Raw genomic sequence first — 18,589 nt, 5'->3', positions numbered from 1 at the left:
CAACTCAACACACACAACTTGACACATGAAACTCGCCCTAAAACACACACAAGTCTGGTATTATCCTTCAAAAATAAAAATCTGATTAATAAGCAGACAAGCTACTAGAGCAACAAATGTACCATATAGGAAATACGGCAGTTGTCAGTCACATGACCTGTCTATTATGTGTATGCGTGAGCTAATATATACTGCCAGGGGGGAGGGCTTCCTGTTGGCTGGGGATTTATCAGGCTGCCAATTTAGCTTACAAATACTGAGGTAAAAATACTGACCAAATAACGTGTGAACGAGGTCTAATACAGGAGCAGATGACACACAGATATATACTATATACAGGAGGAGATGACATACAGGTAGATATTATATACAGGGGAGATGACACACAGGTATAAACTATATACAGGAGCAGATGACACACAGGTATATACTATATACAGGAGGAGATGACTTACAGGTATATACTATATACAGGAGGAGATGACATACAGGTATATACTATATACAAGAGGTGATGACATACAGGTATATACTACATACAGGAGGAGATGACACATAACTATATACAGGAGGAGATGACATACAGTAGGTACATACTATATACAGGGGAGATGACATACAGGCATCTGCTATATACAGGAGATGACATACAGGTATATACTATATATAGGAGATGACATGCAGGTATATACTATATACAGAAGAGGTGACATACAGGTATATACTATATACAGGAGGAGATGACATACAGCAGGTATATACTATTTATGCATACTAGGAGGCAGGATCAGTGACCTGTCAGCTGTCTGCATTATGAATATCTAAGCAGAGCACCACATGAAGACACCTCCCCCCCACAGGCCGCCCCGGAGCACGAGCATATCATTAACTACAAACTGAAAATAAAGATTAAACAACAACCACAAGACGGATTTCATCAACAAAGGTATCACTGTAATCAGTATAATGGCGCCGACCTGACACTGTAGGTTACTGTGCACAATCCTGCTGACAGGTTCCCTTTAAACATACCAATTATTAGTTAAAATAAAGTAAAAGAGAATCAATAGCTTTGAAAATAATCTAACTAAAATGGTATGACTAAGTTTATTTTTAGCCTATATCCGTGTTACATATACACGACATTCCGCTCAATATAAGAGCAGTGAACCAGCGTAAATTAAACAATTGTTCAAGTCACAAAGCAATTCTCACACAATTTATAATGCTTAATGCTCTGATTACTCTGATTACAGCCTAGCTTTGAGCTAGCTGCTGGCTGGACGAATACTAAAGCAAAACACATCTACAGAACATGCAGTGGTGTAGTTATAGGCATCACAGAAGTTGTAAGCAGGCTGCATGCTTGGGAATCCTATCAGCCCGCTAATCACATTGACTGATGCTACCACGGCAGATAGCAAACTGTGCTTTTCAGTGTCTACATGTGCAAGCAAAAAAACAGAGGCTCTCTCCAGCGTCTAACCACTAGATCATTTTATCTTACTGTTAAGTCCTTTGAAATAGTAGGAAAAGTAAAAACCTGGGTCAGGTTGAGTACTGAGCGTGCCACCAAGGAAATTTTTGCCTCATGCCTCTCATGTTTGTGAGTATATTGGCAGTTCTTCACTCAATAAATTGGATGTTTTTGGTATTACAGCATGTGAAGCTGTTTTATTTGTAGGCAGTGTTATTGCTACATAATAGAATATGGGCAGCACGGTGGCTCAGTGGTTAGCATTGCAGCACTGGGGTCCTGGGTTCAAATCCCACCAAGGACAACATCTGCAAGGAGTTTGTATGTTCTCCTCGTGTTTGCGTGAGTTTCCTTTGGGTTCTCTGGTTTCCTCCCACATTCCAAAGACATACTGATAGGGAATTTATATTGTGAACCCCATTGGGGACAGCGATGATAATGTGTGCAAAACTGTGAAGTTCGGGGGTCTTACTGGGGTGGTAGACTCCGAACACTGACTTCTCCCAGAAGTCTGTTTTAATGTTCGCAGTTCCAGGGAAAGAATGAGAGAGAGATTTTTTCCCAGCTCCAACATTTGGGTCTGCATGGATTTCAATGGCGTTTGGGTTCAGTTTCAAGTTCGGGTACCCGAACCGAACTTTGTACTAGAGTTCAGTCAGGTACCAGAACCCAAACTTCCACAGATCCGCTGATATCTAATTTTGCAAGTGAAAATACCAATGCATCATCTAGCCTAGACAGCACCTTTGGGAATGCATCTTGTAAACCACCCAATCTTTGGTATTTGGCAGTTGAAACCCATTCATTTTAGTAGTCACTTTAAAAAAAAATAAAAACTTGACTGCAAAGCTGAATATTCATAGAACAATTTCTTTAAAAAAAGATAGCATACGATTTATTAAATCCAATCATGTTTATTCCATAATCACTTTTTCTAAGCATTTTTGTAATGAATACCGTATTTTTCGCTTTGTAAGACGCTCCGGATTATAAGACGCACCCCAAATTTTGAGGAGAAAAATAGGAAAAAACTTTTTTTAATAAATTGGTGGGGCGTCTTATAATCCATGCCTCTTATTACTTACCAGGGGTTGTGGCTGTGGTGGATCAGGGTTCCAGGGTCGTTGCTGGAGGCAGGAGTGGAGCAATGCTGCAGGCTGGGATGAGGGGGTCTGCAGGGGGCTCCTGTGCTGCAGGCTGGGATGAGGGGTCTGCAGGGGGGCTCCTGTGCTGCAAGCTAGGATGAGGGGTCTGCAGGGGGCTCCTGTGCTGCAGGGCTGTCTCCGATGCTGCAGGGCTGTCTCTGGTGCTGCGGGGGGCTCTGGCGACATTTTGTGAAAGGCCAGAGCCCCCGGCAGTTCGTCCATGCGTTCCTGTATGACTGACTCCGGGAAAATGGCGGCCGGAATCTCGAGAGATGAGATCTCAGCGCTGAAATCTCATCTCCCAAGATTCCGGCGGCCATTTTCCCGGAGTCAGTCATACTGGAACTAACTCCGGGAAAATGGCCGCTGGAATCTCGAGAGATGAGATCTCAGCGCTGAAATCTCATCTCCCGAGATTCCGGCGGCCATTTTCCCGGAATTAGTCATACTGGAACGCATGGACGAACTGCCGGGGGGCTCTGGTCTTTCACAAAATGTCGCCAGAGCCCCCCGCAGCACCGGAGCCTCCAGCATCACCCGGGGCAGCAGCGGACAACCCCGGCAGAGGCGGCGGACGACAGCGGCAGCGGGCGGTAACGGCGGCGGACACCCCCTTATCCCAGCCTGTAATGGTAAGCAGTATATCCGCTTTGTTAGACGCACCCACATTTCCCCCCCCCCAAATTTGGGGGAAATAAAGTGCGTCTTACAATGCGTAAAATACGGTATATATCTGAAAGTAAAAAGGGGATTTTCACTCCATATGTGATATTGCTGAAAAACTTTACACAAGTAAATTAGGCGGAATCATAATAGCAACACGGATATGATGTAATTACGCTGTTTCTGGAGAAAACAGACACAATTGACTTATCTCAGGCAATTTCCTTTAAGGGAGATATAATAATAAAATATCCCTCTTGTTTCTTTACAGGACTTAACAGTATATTCTTCTTGAGTGTTCCTTCACATATCAGTATTAACCCCTTCACCCACCCCGAAGCCTGTTTTCACCTAAGTGACAGGGCCAATTTTTACAATTCTGACCACTGTCACTTTATGAGGTCATAACTCTGAAACGCTTCAACGGATCCGGGTGATTCTGACATTGTTTTCTAGTGACATATTGTACTTTATGATAGTGGTAAAACTTCTTCGATATGACTTGCATTTATTTGTGAAAAAAACAGAAATTTGTCGAAAATTATGAAAATTTAGCAATTTTCAAATTTTTTGTTTTTATGCCCTTAAATTAGAGAGTTATATCACATAATATAGTTAATAAACAACATTTCCCACATGTCTGCTTTACATCAGCACAATTTTGGAAACATAATTTTTTTTTGTTAGGGAGTTATAAGGGTTAAAAGTTGACCAGCGATTTCTCATTTTTGCAACAAAATTTGCAAAACCATTTTTTTTACGGACCACCTCACACTTGAAGTGACTTTGAGGGGTCTATATGACAGAAAATACCCAAAAGTGACACCATTCTAAAAACTGCACCCCTCAAGGTACTCAAAACCACATTCAAAAATTTTATTAACCCTTCAGGTGCTTCACAGGAATTTTTGGAATGTTTAAAAAAAATTGGACATTTAACTTTTTTTTCACAAAATTTTTACTTCAGATATAATTTGTTTTATCTTACCAAGGGTAACAGGAGAAATTGGACCACAAAAGTCGTTGTACAATTTGTCCTGAGTACGCCGATACCCCACATGTTGGGGTAAACCAATGTTTGGGCACATGGCAGAGCACGGAAGGGAAGGAGCGCCATTTGACTTTTCAATGCAAGATTTGCTGGAATTGAGATCGGAACCCATGTCGCGATTGGAGAGCCCCTGAAGTGCCTAAACAGTGGAAACCCCCACAAGTGACACCATTTTGGAAAGTAGACCCCCTAAGGAACTTATCTAGATGTGTGGTGAGCACTTTGAACCTCCAATTGCTTCACAGAAGTTTATAATGTAGAGCCGTAAAAAAAATTTCATATTTATTTACACAAAAAATGATATATTGTCGCCCCAAATTTTTTATTTTCCCAAGGGTAACAGGATAAATTGGACCCCAAAAGTTGTTGTGCAATTTGTCCTGAGTACGCTGATACTTCATATATTGGGATAAACCACTGTTTGAGCGCATGGCAGAGCTCGGAAGGGAAGGAGCGCCGTTTGACTTTTCAATGCAAAATTGGCTGGAATTGAGATCGGAACCCATGTCGCGTTTGGAGAGCCCCTGACGTGCCTAAACAGTAGAAACCTCCCACAAGTGACCCCATTTTGGAAAGAAGACCCCCCTAAGGAACTTATCTAGATGTGTGGTGAGCACTTTTAACCCCCAATTGTTTCACTAAATTTTAGAATGTAGCGCCGTGAAAATTAAAAAATCATTTTTTCTTTCGCCAAAATGATGTTTTAGCCCGCAATTTTTTTTCCCAAGGGTAACAGGGGAAATTGGACCATAAAAGTTATTGTCCAATTTGTCCTGAGTACGCTGATACCCCATACATGGGGGGAAACCACTGTTTGGGCGCACGGCAGAGCTCGGAAGGGAAGGAGCGCCGTTTGAAATGCAGACTTAGATGGATTGGTCTGCAGGCGTCATGTTGCATTTGCAGAGTCCCTGATGTACCTAAACAGTAGAAACCCCCCCACAAGTGACCCCATATTGGAGACTAGACCCCCCAAGGAACTTATCTAGATGTGTTGTGAGAACTTTGAACCAACAAGTGTTTCACTACAGTTTATAACGCAGAGCCGTGAAAATAAAAAATATTTTTTTTTCCACGAAAATGATATTTTAGCCCCCACATTTTTTTTCCCAAGGGTAACAGGAGAAATTGGACCACAAAAGTTGTTGTCCAATTTGTGCTGAGTACGCTGATACCCCATATATGGGCGGGAACCACTGTTTGGGCGCACGGCAGAGCTCGGAAGGGAAGGAGCACTGTTTTACTTGTTCAAAGCAGAATTGGCTGGAATTGAGATCGGACGCCATGTCGCGTTTGGAGAGCCCCTGATGTGCCTAAACAGTGGAAACCCCCCAATTCTAACTGAAACCCTAACCCCAGCCCTAACCCTAGCCCCAACCCTAGCACTAGCCCTAACCCTAGCCCTAACCCCAACCCTAGCCCTAACCCTAGCCCTAACCCTAACCCTAATGGGAAAATGGAAATAAATACATTTTTTTTAAAAATTAAAAAATCGCTGGTCAACTTTTATCCCTTATAACTTGCTAACAAAAAAAAATATTGTTTCCAAAATTTTGCTGATGTAAAGTAGACATGTGGAAAATGTTATTTATTAACTATTTTGTGTGACATGACTCTCTGATTTAAAAGCATAAAATTTCAAAGTTTAAAAATTGCAAAACTTTCAAAATTTTTGCCATCTTTACTTTTTTTTATAAATAAACACAAATCATATCGAAGAAATTTTATCACTAACATGAAGTAAAATATGTCACGAAAAAACAGTCTCAAAATCAGTGGGATCTGTTGAAGCGTTTCAGAGCTATAACCTCATAAAGTGACAGTGGTCAGAATTGTGAAAATTTGTTTTGTCATTAAGCAGCAAATTGGCTCTGTCACTAAGGGGTTAAGTCTACAGGACACACTATCTTTGGGTTCCATAAAGGATTTTATTTTTTTTATTAATTTGATTACAGAATAGTTTCCAGCTTTGCCTTAGTCCATTTTAAATAAGCTTTGGTTCACAGAAAACAGCAGCATTTCTGGATTTGTGTTGATATATGGCTTCTTCTTTGCAATGATAAAGCAGTAACTTGGATTTCTGGATTGCACAACAAACTGTGTTTACAGAAAATAATTTCTGGAAGTATTCCTGAGCTCATGCAGTGATTTGCATGACCAAATCATGCTTGTTTTTAATGCAGTGCCGCTTGAGCGACCATAGATCACGAGCATCCAATATTGACTGTCAGTCATGTCCCTTAAGCAAAAAGGATTGCTCCAGAATGTCTGAATCTTTGATAATATCAATAAATAGTGGGATATTCAATGTATTTGTATTTTAACGTTGAGGAACATTTTTCTGACAATTTTCCACAATTTTTAGACGCAGTTGCTCACAGATTGATGAACCTCTGAACATCTTTGGTTCTAGTATATTCTACCTCTATAATATGCTCTTTTTATACACAGTCATGTGACTTGAAAATTGACCCTCCAGTTGTTTTATTTTTTTAAATTTTATTAGTTTTCCCTAACTAAGAGGGTGATGAAGGGGGGTTTGATTTACATTTATAGCGTTTTTTTTGGCGGATTTTTATGATTGGCAGCCGTCACACACTATAAGATGCTTTTTATTGGAAAAAATTGTTTTTGCATCACCACATTTTGAGAGCTATAATTTATCCATATTTTGGCCCACAGAGTCATGTGAGATCTTGTTTTTTGCTGGACGAGTTGACGTTTTTATTGGTACCATTTTTGGGGACATGACATTTTTTGATCGCTTTTTATTCTGATTTTTGGGAGGCGGAATGAACAAAAACCAGCAATTCCTGAAATTCTTTTGGGGGGGCATTTATAGCGTTCCACGTGTTGTAAAATTGATAAAGCAGCTTTATTCTTCAGGTCACTACGATTACAGCGATACTTCATTTATTTAATTTTTTTATGTTTTGGCGCTTTTACACAATAAAAACTATTTTATATAAAAAAATAGTTTTTGCATCGCTTTATTCTGAGAGCTATAACTTTTCTATTTTTCTGCTGATGATGCTGTATGGCGGCTTTTTTTTTTGCGGGACAAGATGACGTTTTCAGCGGTATCATGGTTATTTATATCCGTCTTTTGATCGCGTGTTATTCCACTTTTTGTTCGCCTGTATGATAATAAAGCTTTGTTTTTTGCCTTGTTTTTTTTTTTTTTTGCGGTGTTCACTGAAGGGGTTAACTAGTGGGATAGTTTTATAGAGCGGGTCGTTACGGATGCGGCGATACCAAATATGTGTACTTTTATTGTTTTTTTTAATTTACATAAATAAATGGATTTACTGGGAAATTTTTTTTTTTTCCTTTATTTGGGGATTTTTTTTTTTTTTTATACATTCTATTTTTTTTTTTTTTACCTTTTACTATTGTCCCAGGGTGGGACATCACTGTATTACAGTGCATAGCACTCTGTCAGATCAACGATCTGACAGGCAAGCTTAGGAAGCTTTCTGGCGCCTGCTCTCAGCAGCTCTCAGCAGGCGCCGGCTAGCCAGGTCATTTCATGACCCGGAAGGAGTCCCGTGGCCATCTTGGATCCGGGGACTCCTTCCGGATCACCGGAGCAACGCGATCTCATCGCGTTGCTCCGGTGGGAGAGCGCAGGGAGCCCCCATCCCTGCGCGTTCCCCCTCTATGCCGCTGTCACTACTGACAGCGGCATCAGAGGGGTTAAATGCCCGCGATCGGCGCTAGCGCCGATCGTGGGCATTGCTGCGGGGTGTCAGCTGTCATATACAGCTGACACCCGCACCCGATCACCGCGGCGCTCAGCGTGAGACCGCGGTGATCGGTGCGCCGTACTAATACTGCTGCTGGCACAAATGCAGTGCTGGCAGCGCAGTACTAGTACGGCGCATGTCGCGAAGGGGTTAAAATATTAATCAAATACTTATGTGTATTACGGACATTTTTATTACAATTTGTTTAGGTTTTTTGCCATGTTGTTTTGCATTTGGTTCCAAATTGTGTTCAGCATTGTCAGCTTTTCATCCAGTGATGCCTCATACACACATTACAATCAATTTCAAGAGAAGTTGACATGCTGTGTAAAATATATAGAAAACAAGAATGCAATGGTTTGGAAATCTCAAAATCAGAATAGAAAATAAAGCACACAGCAGAAATTGAAAGTTGGATATTTTTCCATTTCATTAACTCATATAGAAATTGATGGCAGGAACACATCTCAAAAAAGTTGCGACAGGAGTAACAAAAGGCTGGAAAAGTAAATATATTTATATGTGTGTATATATATATATATATATATATATATATATATATATATATATATATAGTATATATATATATATATATATCCCATAGAGCGGCATTGTAAACATTTAAACTTGTCAACAATTCAGCTGATGCAAACCCTCAGACACCACTTAAAGTTTGGTGGGAGTTTGTGAGCTCTAAAGGCAAGCCTGCAGGTTACAAGTCTCAATAATGAGAGAGAAAAATTGACAGAGGCCGGCTAAATGTTCTGTACATCTAAAGGGAAATTTCCTTGGGAACAGTCTAAATAAAACGCATGATCTTTGTTCCATAAACAAGCTTCTTCAGCAGTTCATCTCCCACAGGGCTTTCTGATGCTTCTGTTCTGTTGTCTTGGGATCCATAGAACAACTCTCCATTTCCAATCCATTTTAGAAACAACATAACTGCTTGTGCTTCAGTGCACCAAATGATTGAGATTTCGCTTACAACCTGCCACAGAAGAAATTCATCATGCACAATTACCAATCTCTTTAGCCCAAATATTTTACAAAGGTCTATAATTTACATATGAATTTAAAGCAGCTTATGAAGTAACATATTTACTACAGTAGGAATATTATACAGCTCCCAGGAAAAAAAGATTCAATTATAGCCCTAGCTATGTTACATATAAAATATGTCATGCAAACTACAAATTAAAGTGAACCTGACTGCTGATGCATCATATCCGAACTACTGGCAGAATGAATCCGCTTCGGGCAGGCATGTTTTCCCATGAAATACTGCTTAGTTTCAGAGAAAACATACACTTAAAGTCTGGCCATGGAGTATGCCGCCTGGGTGACTAGTCCAAGAGGCCGCTCCCTGGCGGCTACCCTGCTTCAATCCTTTTGAGTGTCAGGTTTCTACCTAGATGTGTGTATAGGGAGAGATCAGTCACTCGAGGGGCACGATATGTGGAGAATCCACCAGTGACCAACCTTCTGGACTGTTCACAATGGCAGCGTAGTCCCTGGTCAGCCTGTGTGTTTTCTCTAAAACGAAGCAGCAATTCATGGTAAAACATACCTGCCTGAAATGATGGAGCTGGACTGTAATTCATTCTTCCCAGTGGTTCGGGCACCATGAAAAAGCTGAGAAAATTATTTATGTAAGAGTTAAGAAAAATAAAGTAATAAATACTAGAATATTATGTTCTGCAAATGTTTTCCTAAATTAAATCAAATTACATTCATATTAGGTATCAATTGTAATTAAAAAGTGAACATTTTCTTATGAACGCCACATAAGTGTTGTGAATAGTGTTGAGCGATACCGTCCGATACTTGAAAGTATCGGTATCGGAAAGTATCGGCCGATACCGGCAAAGTATCGGATCTAATCCGTTACCGATACCCGATACCAATACAAGTCAATGGGACACCAAATATCGGACGGTATCCTGTATTGTTCCCAGTGTCTGAAGGAGAGGAAACTCTCCTTCAGGCCCTGGGATCCATATCAATGTGTAAAAGAAAGAGTTAAAATAAAAAATAGGGATATACTCACCCTCTGACGCGCCCTGGACTTTACCGCCGTAACCGGGAGCCGTTGTACCTAAGAATGCGCGCTTGAAGGGCCTTAGATGACGTCACGGCGCTCTGATTGGTCCGTAGCGGTCGCGTGACCGCTACGCGACCAATCACAAAGCCGTGACGTCACCTAAGGTCTTTCAAGCGCTTGAAATACCTTAGAAGACGTCCGCAGCTTCTGATTGGTCGCGTAGCCCTTAGGTGACGTCACGGCTTTGTGATTGGTCGCGTAGCGGTCACGCGACCGCTACGGACCAATCAGAGCGCCGTGACGTCATCTAAGGCCCTTCAAGCGCGCATTCTTAGATACAACGGCTCCCGGTTACGGCGGTAAAGTCCAGGGGCCGCCGGAGAGGTGAGTATATCCCTATTTTTTATTTTAATTCTTTCTTTTACACATTGATATTAATCCCGATACCGATTCCCTATACCACAAAAGTATCGGATCTCGGTATCGGAATTCCGATACCGCAAGTATCGGCCGATACCCGATACTTGCGGTATCGGAATGCTCAACACTAGTTGTGAAGTCTCCAGACATGGTATAAAACCCTGCACAGCCATCACAGTCAGAGGTGACTGGAATGTCCTTGTAAGCTTCACTAAGGTATATTAGTTCCTGAGTGTATTTAGGTATGCCCAGATTATCGTATCCATATAAATGGCCCGCCCAAAAAAGTTTGCCTCATCACTGAACATAATGTTCTGTGTAAACTGAGGGTCCTGTTACAATTTTTGTTTTGCCCATTCTGTAAATTCAACACCCGATCTGGGTCATCCTCATTGAGATGCTGCAGCAGCTGGATTTTGTAAGGGTACCATTTGTGAGTAGCTAATATCTGCCGAAGCAATGTTCGATAGGTGCCAGATCAGCACGCTGAATTTGCAGAATGGGCAAAACAAAAATTTTAACAGGACCCTCAGTTTATACCTTAACCTTATGTTCAGCGATGAGGCAAACTTTTTTGGGTGGGCCATTTATATGGATACACCTAAATAACATGGGAATGGTGACAGTTTTCTTGCGTAGGGTGTCTTGCATTGAAATCTGCTGCAATGACTCGGGTACTGCGCTCACCAGACATCAACACAATTTCTATCCGCTCCTCATGTGTTAACCTCTGTGACATGTCAATGGCTGTAAACAAAGAGAAACTTGTAAATAACTCATTAAAGAATAAAGTTATGTTAAAACCAAGCACACCATTGTTTTTCTTGTGAAATTCTGAATAAGTTAGATGTGTCACATGACCCTCTTACCATTGGAAAAATTAAAGTTGGATCCAAAATGGCCGCCTTCAAAATGGCCGCCATGGTCACTTCACCACCCATCTTGAAAAGCTTTCCCCCCTCCCATATACCAATGTGCCAAAAACAAGAAGTTGATATCACCAACCATTCACATTTTATTTAGGTGTATCCATATACATGGCCCACCCTGTATAGTTTTTTACTACATCAATTGTTTTATTCAGTGTCTTATTATGAAAGTATATAACTCGTATGTATATCACTGCATCATTCACTTAGGACAGAGTATTCAGTATGAGTCACCGAACTGTTAAAAGCTTAATCAGGACTTACATGGTTCAGTATCTCACATTATTGTACGACTGATGCATTATATTATGCCTAAACATATTTGAAGGTTGGTGGTGACCATGAATGATAGCCATTATTCTTGTTTTTCCAGTTGCTACAATATCTTGAGCAGGAATTCCTGTACTGTTCTCCTGTCTCATAATATCGAACAATCACTTTAATACCTTATCGTTATAATGTCTCCTCTAGCAAACACCCATATAGTACAGCAGTTCTCAGACTTTATTACCATACATATATTTCGAATCTTTCAAGGACCTTTGTTCCGCCAACTCAGTTTTCTTACTTTTTATTGGAATAGGTTCCATCATCTATAACCTCCAGTGGAGTATTCCTACAGTATGTGTCCAAATTACAGAGTGAATGGCATGTAATATTATTGGTTTATTAGCAGTGATATCAGCAGATGTCATTCACTACATTGCTATCACAATCATTTATGTATTGCAAAAAAAATATCCAAGCTAACAAAACCATGGCATGGCAGCAGCCCCCTTCGCAAAAATAGAAAAGAACAGATCGCCTGTGTCTAATTAGATTTTACAGTACAAGTACATTCTATCTACACTTCTCCTCATTCATACCTGCCTATACGGTTTCAACTGATATCTAATTACTTCCTCACTTCTCTGATTTTCCCACAGAGATCAGAGGAAACACGTCCGCATTAATGTGTTTTCCTGACAGGGATATGCAGAAAAACAAATCTGAATGTATAAGACACCGCAATTCTGAGCAGCAGAATTCAGAAAAGTCATTAATCTGTGAAATCCAGACACAGGCCTGTCTGTTCATAAAATCGTGCAGCTCTTTAAATTCATGTTTGAGTGTTCTATTTTTGGAATGCAATGTTAGATGTGATGCAATTAAAAAAAACCTCAGATTTTGGAAATAAAGAATAAAGTCAGTCGTGGAAGTACCCAAAATGTAATCAAGGGGTGTGTAAGGGGTATGGTCACATGTAAACAGACTTTGATGCAGTTCTGCTTTAAAATTCTCATCAAAAACCACATCAAATACTCTTTGATTGGGATTTCAAAGCTTATCTGCTTCAAAATCCTCATAAAAACTGAACATCAGCAGAGACTTTGAATATTTTTCTGATGTGGCTTTTGAAGTTAATCTGTTGTAAAAATCCATGCTTAAAAACTCTATGTGAACATTTACCTTTTTTCTGTTTTAATTTATTAAATACTCAAATTTGGAAGATTTTTTGAGCAGACATACCCTAACAATACACATGTGAACTATAGGTGTATATTTCCATTCAAATCAATAGGGAATGTATTTGAAGCAGTTTTTCCATGTGGATTTGGGAACAGAATGTGCTCCAAAATCCATATAAAAACTCCATTTGGACAGGCCCAGACAAAAACACTTTTTTATTTGAAACAACAGTAAAACAACACTGGCAGCAGAGCCGCCGCAAAATCTGATGTAAAAACCACCAGCAAAGCGGCTTAAAAAAAAAAAAGTTTGTTATTCAAGTGAATGGGAAGTTTATTGCAAACAGATTTGTACTGAAGTGTTTACTGATACAGATTTTGGCATAGATCAGTTCTGGGTCTCATGATCTGAACTCGATAGCCTCAGATTTGCTGTTGAGTTTGGGTCAGGAGACCTACAACAGGTGTTTCCAGACTGAAGGAGTGATTTTCAGAAGTGTACAAAACTGTCAAGGTTAAATGTCACAATACATATCATGAGTCCCAAAGCGTGATTATTTCTTTAGGTTTGCATGTAGTTTGAAGTATTCCCATATCGGACATTTAATGCATGTGTGTTAGGGCTAGCGGAACGCGCCGAGTAAATATAGACGTTTATTATAATTGGTGCGTTCGCAGCCCGGGGTCCACCGTGCAGAAGGAACCTGCTGCTAGTGAATGGTGGCACTGTTTAGCGGTATAGACTAGCTCTGTTACTTCACAGAGTAGCTGTGAAAGGAAGCACTGCGCCCTGTTAGCCTCACAGGAGCACAAGCTTACTGCCGAACTGATAGCAGTCAGTGGTTATGCAAACACGCAATCTCCTCACTGGAGGTACCGGTATTCTAGAGGCTTATTTCAGCCGGGCCCCTGAATAAATTCACACATAACCACACTGGCGCAAAGCACATACTTGGATTGATACTAGCGCATGGCCGTGCGGTCATGCAAACCTTTTATAGCTGCAGCAAGTACAGGACCTTCCCAGAAAGACCAATGAGAGGCTGCCACAGAGCCTGAGCACCTTCAGGACCTTCCTGGAGAACCAATGGGTTTTGCTGCAGTATCTAAGCATGTGACCCTCGATCTGCAATGAGAGATCTTACCCTGGGCATGCTCAGAAGGGGAAAAGCAGGACTTAGTCCCAAAAGCGTCTGCTCACCGCTGCCCAGCACTGGCTTCAATGGCAGAAGCTGGAAAAGCAGCAGTAACCCTTTGCACAGAGTCAAACTGAGCGAGATGCTGGGACTGATGTCTCCGCTGAGCAGGCTCCACTGTGGCAGGAGAAGAATGGGAGACCGCAGCGGAGATGGCCCGAGATTCCCCCTGTGCAGAGGCGGGAACTTGACCCCTAACATTACCGCCCCCCCCCTGGACCTCGCTACGCTCGAAGGCAGCACTGAGCTGTGGAGCCCGAATGTGCTCAGCAGGCTCTCAGGACCATAACCCTTCCAGTCCACCAAATAAAATTTTTTGCCACGTACCACATTGCACCCCAAAATAGCGTTCACCTCGTAATCATCCGTAGACGAACCCGATGTCCCGGCAGATGACTTGGAAAACCGGGACATGTATACAGGTTTCAAGAGGGACATATGAAAGGTGTCGGTGATACCCAGGCGTGGCGGAAGGGCTAAACGGTAGACCACAGGGTTAACCTGTTCGAGGACCTTGAAAGGGCCCAAGTAGCGAGGTGCAAACTTAGTGGACTCAACTCGCAGCCTGATGTTATGGGCGGAGAGCCACACCAAGTCGTCAGGAGCAAAGGTCAGAGCGGGGCGCCGATGTGCATCGGCGGAGGACCTTATTCTCTTTTTGGAGGCCTGAATGGCATCCTGAGTGCGGTCCAAAATATCCTGTGCCTCCACAGCCCAGTCTGCCACCCTGGAGTCGGCAGAAGACACTGGCATAGGCACAGGTACCCACGGATGCTGACCATAGTTAAGGAGGAATGGGGTTTGTCCAGTGGAGTTGGCTACGGCGTTGTTCAGCGCAAACTTCGCCCATGATAGCAAGGATGCCCAGTCATCCTGCCTGGCTGAGACAAAATGTCGCAGATATGTGACCAAGGTCTGGTTGGCCCTCTCTACCAACCCATTCGTCTCGGGATGATATGCGGAAGAGAGATTCAACACAATGCTGAATAGACGACAAAGCTCTCTCCAGAACCGAGACGCAAACTGGCGACCCCGGTCACTGACAATTTTGTCTGGCATACCGTGTAGGCGGAAGATGTGTTTTATGAACAACGCTGCCAAGGCCCGTGCAGAAGGTAGTCGTGGAAGCAGCACCAAATGCACCATTTTAGAAAAATTATCAGTGATAACCCAAATGATGGTACAGCCACGAGACTTGGGCAAACCCACCACAAAGTCCATCCCGACCATCTCCCAGGGCCTGTCTGCAAGGGATAGAGTAACGCAGCTGGCCGTTGTCGAGGAGACTTATTTTTGGTGCAGGAGACACACGCCCGAATATAATCTATGAAGTCACGGACCATATGTGGCCACCAGTACATCCTCGCCAGCAGCTCAGATATCCTCTTTGTCCCAAAGTGTCCACCCACCCTGGACAAATGAGCCCACGAGAGAACTTCCGGTCGCAAATTAATGGGTACAAAAGTCTTGCCCGGAGGCACAGACTCTAGTGAAACTGGAGCTATGGTTCTCAGGCTCTCGGAAGGGACAATAAGCCGAGGCTCCCCTTCCTCCTCCTCAGATGACACAATGGAGCGAGAGAGGGCATCAGCACGAATGTTCTTCTCCCCATCGAGATAATGGAGGTTGAAGTGGAACCGGGAGAAGAACAAGGACCATCTGGCCTGACGAGAATTTAGCCACTGGGCTGTTTGTAAATATACTAAATTTTTGTGGTCCGTGAAGACTTGAAAGGGAAAGCGAGCCCTCTCCAAAAGATGTCTCCACTCCCAGAAAGCCAACTTCATTGCTAGCAACTCCCTGTCCCCGATGGAATAATTCCTCTCCGCTGGTGTGAAGGTCTTGGAGAAGAAGCAAGGATGCTTCCGACCTTGAGCATCCTTTTGGAAGAGGACTGCTCCTGCTCCAACGGATGAGGCATCCACCTCCATTATAAACGGCTTATCAACATCGGGATGATGTAGGATGGGAGCGCTAGCAAAATGAGACTTAATAGAAGAGAAGGCCCTGGAGACCTCTTCAGACCACAATTTGGGAATTGCTTCTTTCTTGGTGAGTGCTACCAAGGGAGCTACCAAAGTTGAGAAGTGGGGAATGAACTGGCGATAATAATTAATGAACCCCATAAAGCGCTGCACCGCTTTAAGAGAATGGGGTTCTTGCCAGTCCATCACAGCCTGTAGTTTGGAAGGATCCATAGCCAATCCCAGAGCAGAGATGATATAGCCCAGGAAATGTAAAGACTCCTGCTCAAATATACACTTCTCCAACTTTGCATAGAGGGAATTTGCCCGTAAGAGGTTGAAGAATCTGCCAACATCTCTCTGGTGGGACTCAATATCTGGAGAGAAGATGAGAATATCATCCAGATAGACTACGACCGAGGTGGAGAGCATATTCCGGAAGATGTCATTGACAAAGTCTTGGAAAACGGCTGGGGCATTACAGAGCCCGAAGGGCATCACCAGATACTCATAGTGCCCATCCCTGGTATTTAAACGCCATCTTCCATTCGTCCCCCTCACGGATGCGAATCAGGATATAAGCACCCCGCAGATCTAATTTGGTAAATACAATTGCTCCCCGTAGCCTATCAAAGAGCTCAGAAATCCGGGGCAGCGGGTACTTATTCTTAACGGTGATGGCGTTAAGACCCCTGTAATCTATGCAAGGACGTAATTCTCCGTTCTTCTTCTGCACGAATATGGAACGCTTCACGAATTTGCATGTCATCCTTGCGCAGGGACCATGCTAATCTCCTCTGTAACATTCCAATTTTAGTATATGTGCTGCCGAAGCAAGCACAGAGTCAGACTGAGCGAGACGCTGGGACCGACGTCTCCGTTGAGCAGGCTTCACTGCGGCAGGAGAAGAATGGGAGACCGCAGCGGAGATGGCCCGAGATTCCCCCTGTGCAGAGGTGGGAACTCGATCCCTAACAATGTGTCACCTCAAGAGAAGGGTCTCAGACTTCGAGGGGCTGGCTATGACTTTCTTAGGTATAGGATTTTAGTTGAGGCCATCAATATCTAATCAGTGTGATACCCAGCACCCTCGCCAATTAAGTGTTACCGGCAGAAGTTCTTGGACGCTGACAGAACACATCAGCTCCGATAGTGACCGTGGACAGTTAATGCAGATCCCCCCCATTTAACTGGATAGGGATTCAAGTGACTATCGGATGGATCTGTAATACCCATCTGCGGCTACCATAGAAATGATGGTGCTGTGTTCTGGTAGCATTTGAGAACTTCCAGCTACGGTAACAGCTGATAAGATATTAATTGATTGATGACCAAATGTTGATTGCCTATCATAAAGATAGGCCATCAATAAAAACATATTGGCCAACGTCCAAAGACAAACATTGGAATACCCTTTTATATAGCTTGTTTGTTAAGAAAGTTCCTTATAGATTGAAGCTGCTCAGAAATCATCCGAAATCAATAGATTTACTAATTCCCAGACTTGAAGGGAAATATAGCAGCATTCGATACCAAAGAAATGTGCTAATTTTACTCAAATAGACAAACTGCGCCGGCCAGACACCACTCCCATCAGCTAACGCTGTTTCTCATTAATACAAGCTTTCTCAAGGCCCCTTGAATAAGGCCATTCATTCTGACAAAGGACTGCAGCAATACATCACTCTCAAGGTCACATTGAATCAGAGTAGAAGCCACTAGTGGGTTCGGGAGGGAAGTGACTCCTTTGCTAAGGGCAGTCCTGGCATATGTCATTAGGTAGCTGTAGATTGCTTCCGGTGTTCTGGGTCAAGTGCCGTATATCATCATCCTGATGTTTAATTTGGGAGGAACTTCAAGATATACTCTTGCTTTAATAAAAAAAATGCTTCCAATTAATTAGGCTTTATCTTGCCATCTTAAGAAAATGTTTTGGATAGCATTTTTGTTTGTTCTTGTTTTAGGCTTTCGATACTGTAAAACTATTAGAAGGAAGACTAACATATATGTATTGAATATTGAAACTAAATATGGAATAAGAAGGACACTATTTTTAGTACACGCACTTATACCAATCTATAAATCTACTGAAGCAAAGTATGAAAATCCTTCACATACCGTATGACAGGTAATAGAATACTACAGCAGTCACATAGCCAATACACTATTAAAGCATCAACTTGACAAAAAATGCCCTTGTGTAGTAAGTCTGCACAGCAAGCGTTTGAAAGCACTGAGAAGACGTCTTGACAGAATGTGCAAAAAAACAACAGTACAGTTTATTTTTTTTTGCAATTCAACTGATAAAATAGGGTATTTTATAAAGTAAACAGACAAAACAAATTCAGTTACCGTACATTAAAAGGTTCCTAAGTTCTTAAACTTGTTTTGATATGTTATAGCCACTGTTTATAGTAGTGTTAATTACCCTGTTTCCCAAAAAATAAGCTCTACACTGAAAATAAACCCTAGCAGGAATTTTTGGCCTTTTTGAAGTAGGCTTGATATG

General features: G+C 42.2%; 1 protein-coding gene and 1 non-coding gene across 4 annotated transcripts in view; both read right to left on the bottom strand.

Annotated features, from left to right (window-relative positions):
- Window positions 1-18,589, bottom strand: part of PEX5L (peroxisomal biogenesis factor 5 like) — a 502,469-nt gene that overhangs the window by 426,719 nt on the left and 57,161 nt on the right. The gene's annotated exons all lie outside the window — the stretch shown is intronic.
- On the bottom strand, window positions 16,815-16,921 carry LOC143810730 (U6 spliceosomal RNA). Its single transcript, XR_013223162.1, has one exon. It is a non-coding gene; the product is annotated as a U6 spliceosomal RNA (small nuclear RNA).

Source organism: Ranitomeya variabilis, chromosome 2, assembly GCF_051348905.1.
Source record: "Ranitomeya variabilis isolate aRanVar5 chromosome 2, aRanVar5.hap1, whole genome shotgun sequence".
In the NCBI taxonomy this organism is placed as follows: domain Eukaryota; kingdom Metazoa; phylum Chordata; class Amphibia; order Anura; family Dendrobatidae; genus Ranitomeya; species Ranitomeya variabilis.
The sequence above is the reverse complement of the archived record's forward strand: the minus strand, read 5'-3'. Positions and strand labels throughout refer to the sequence as shown.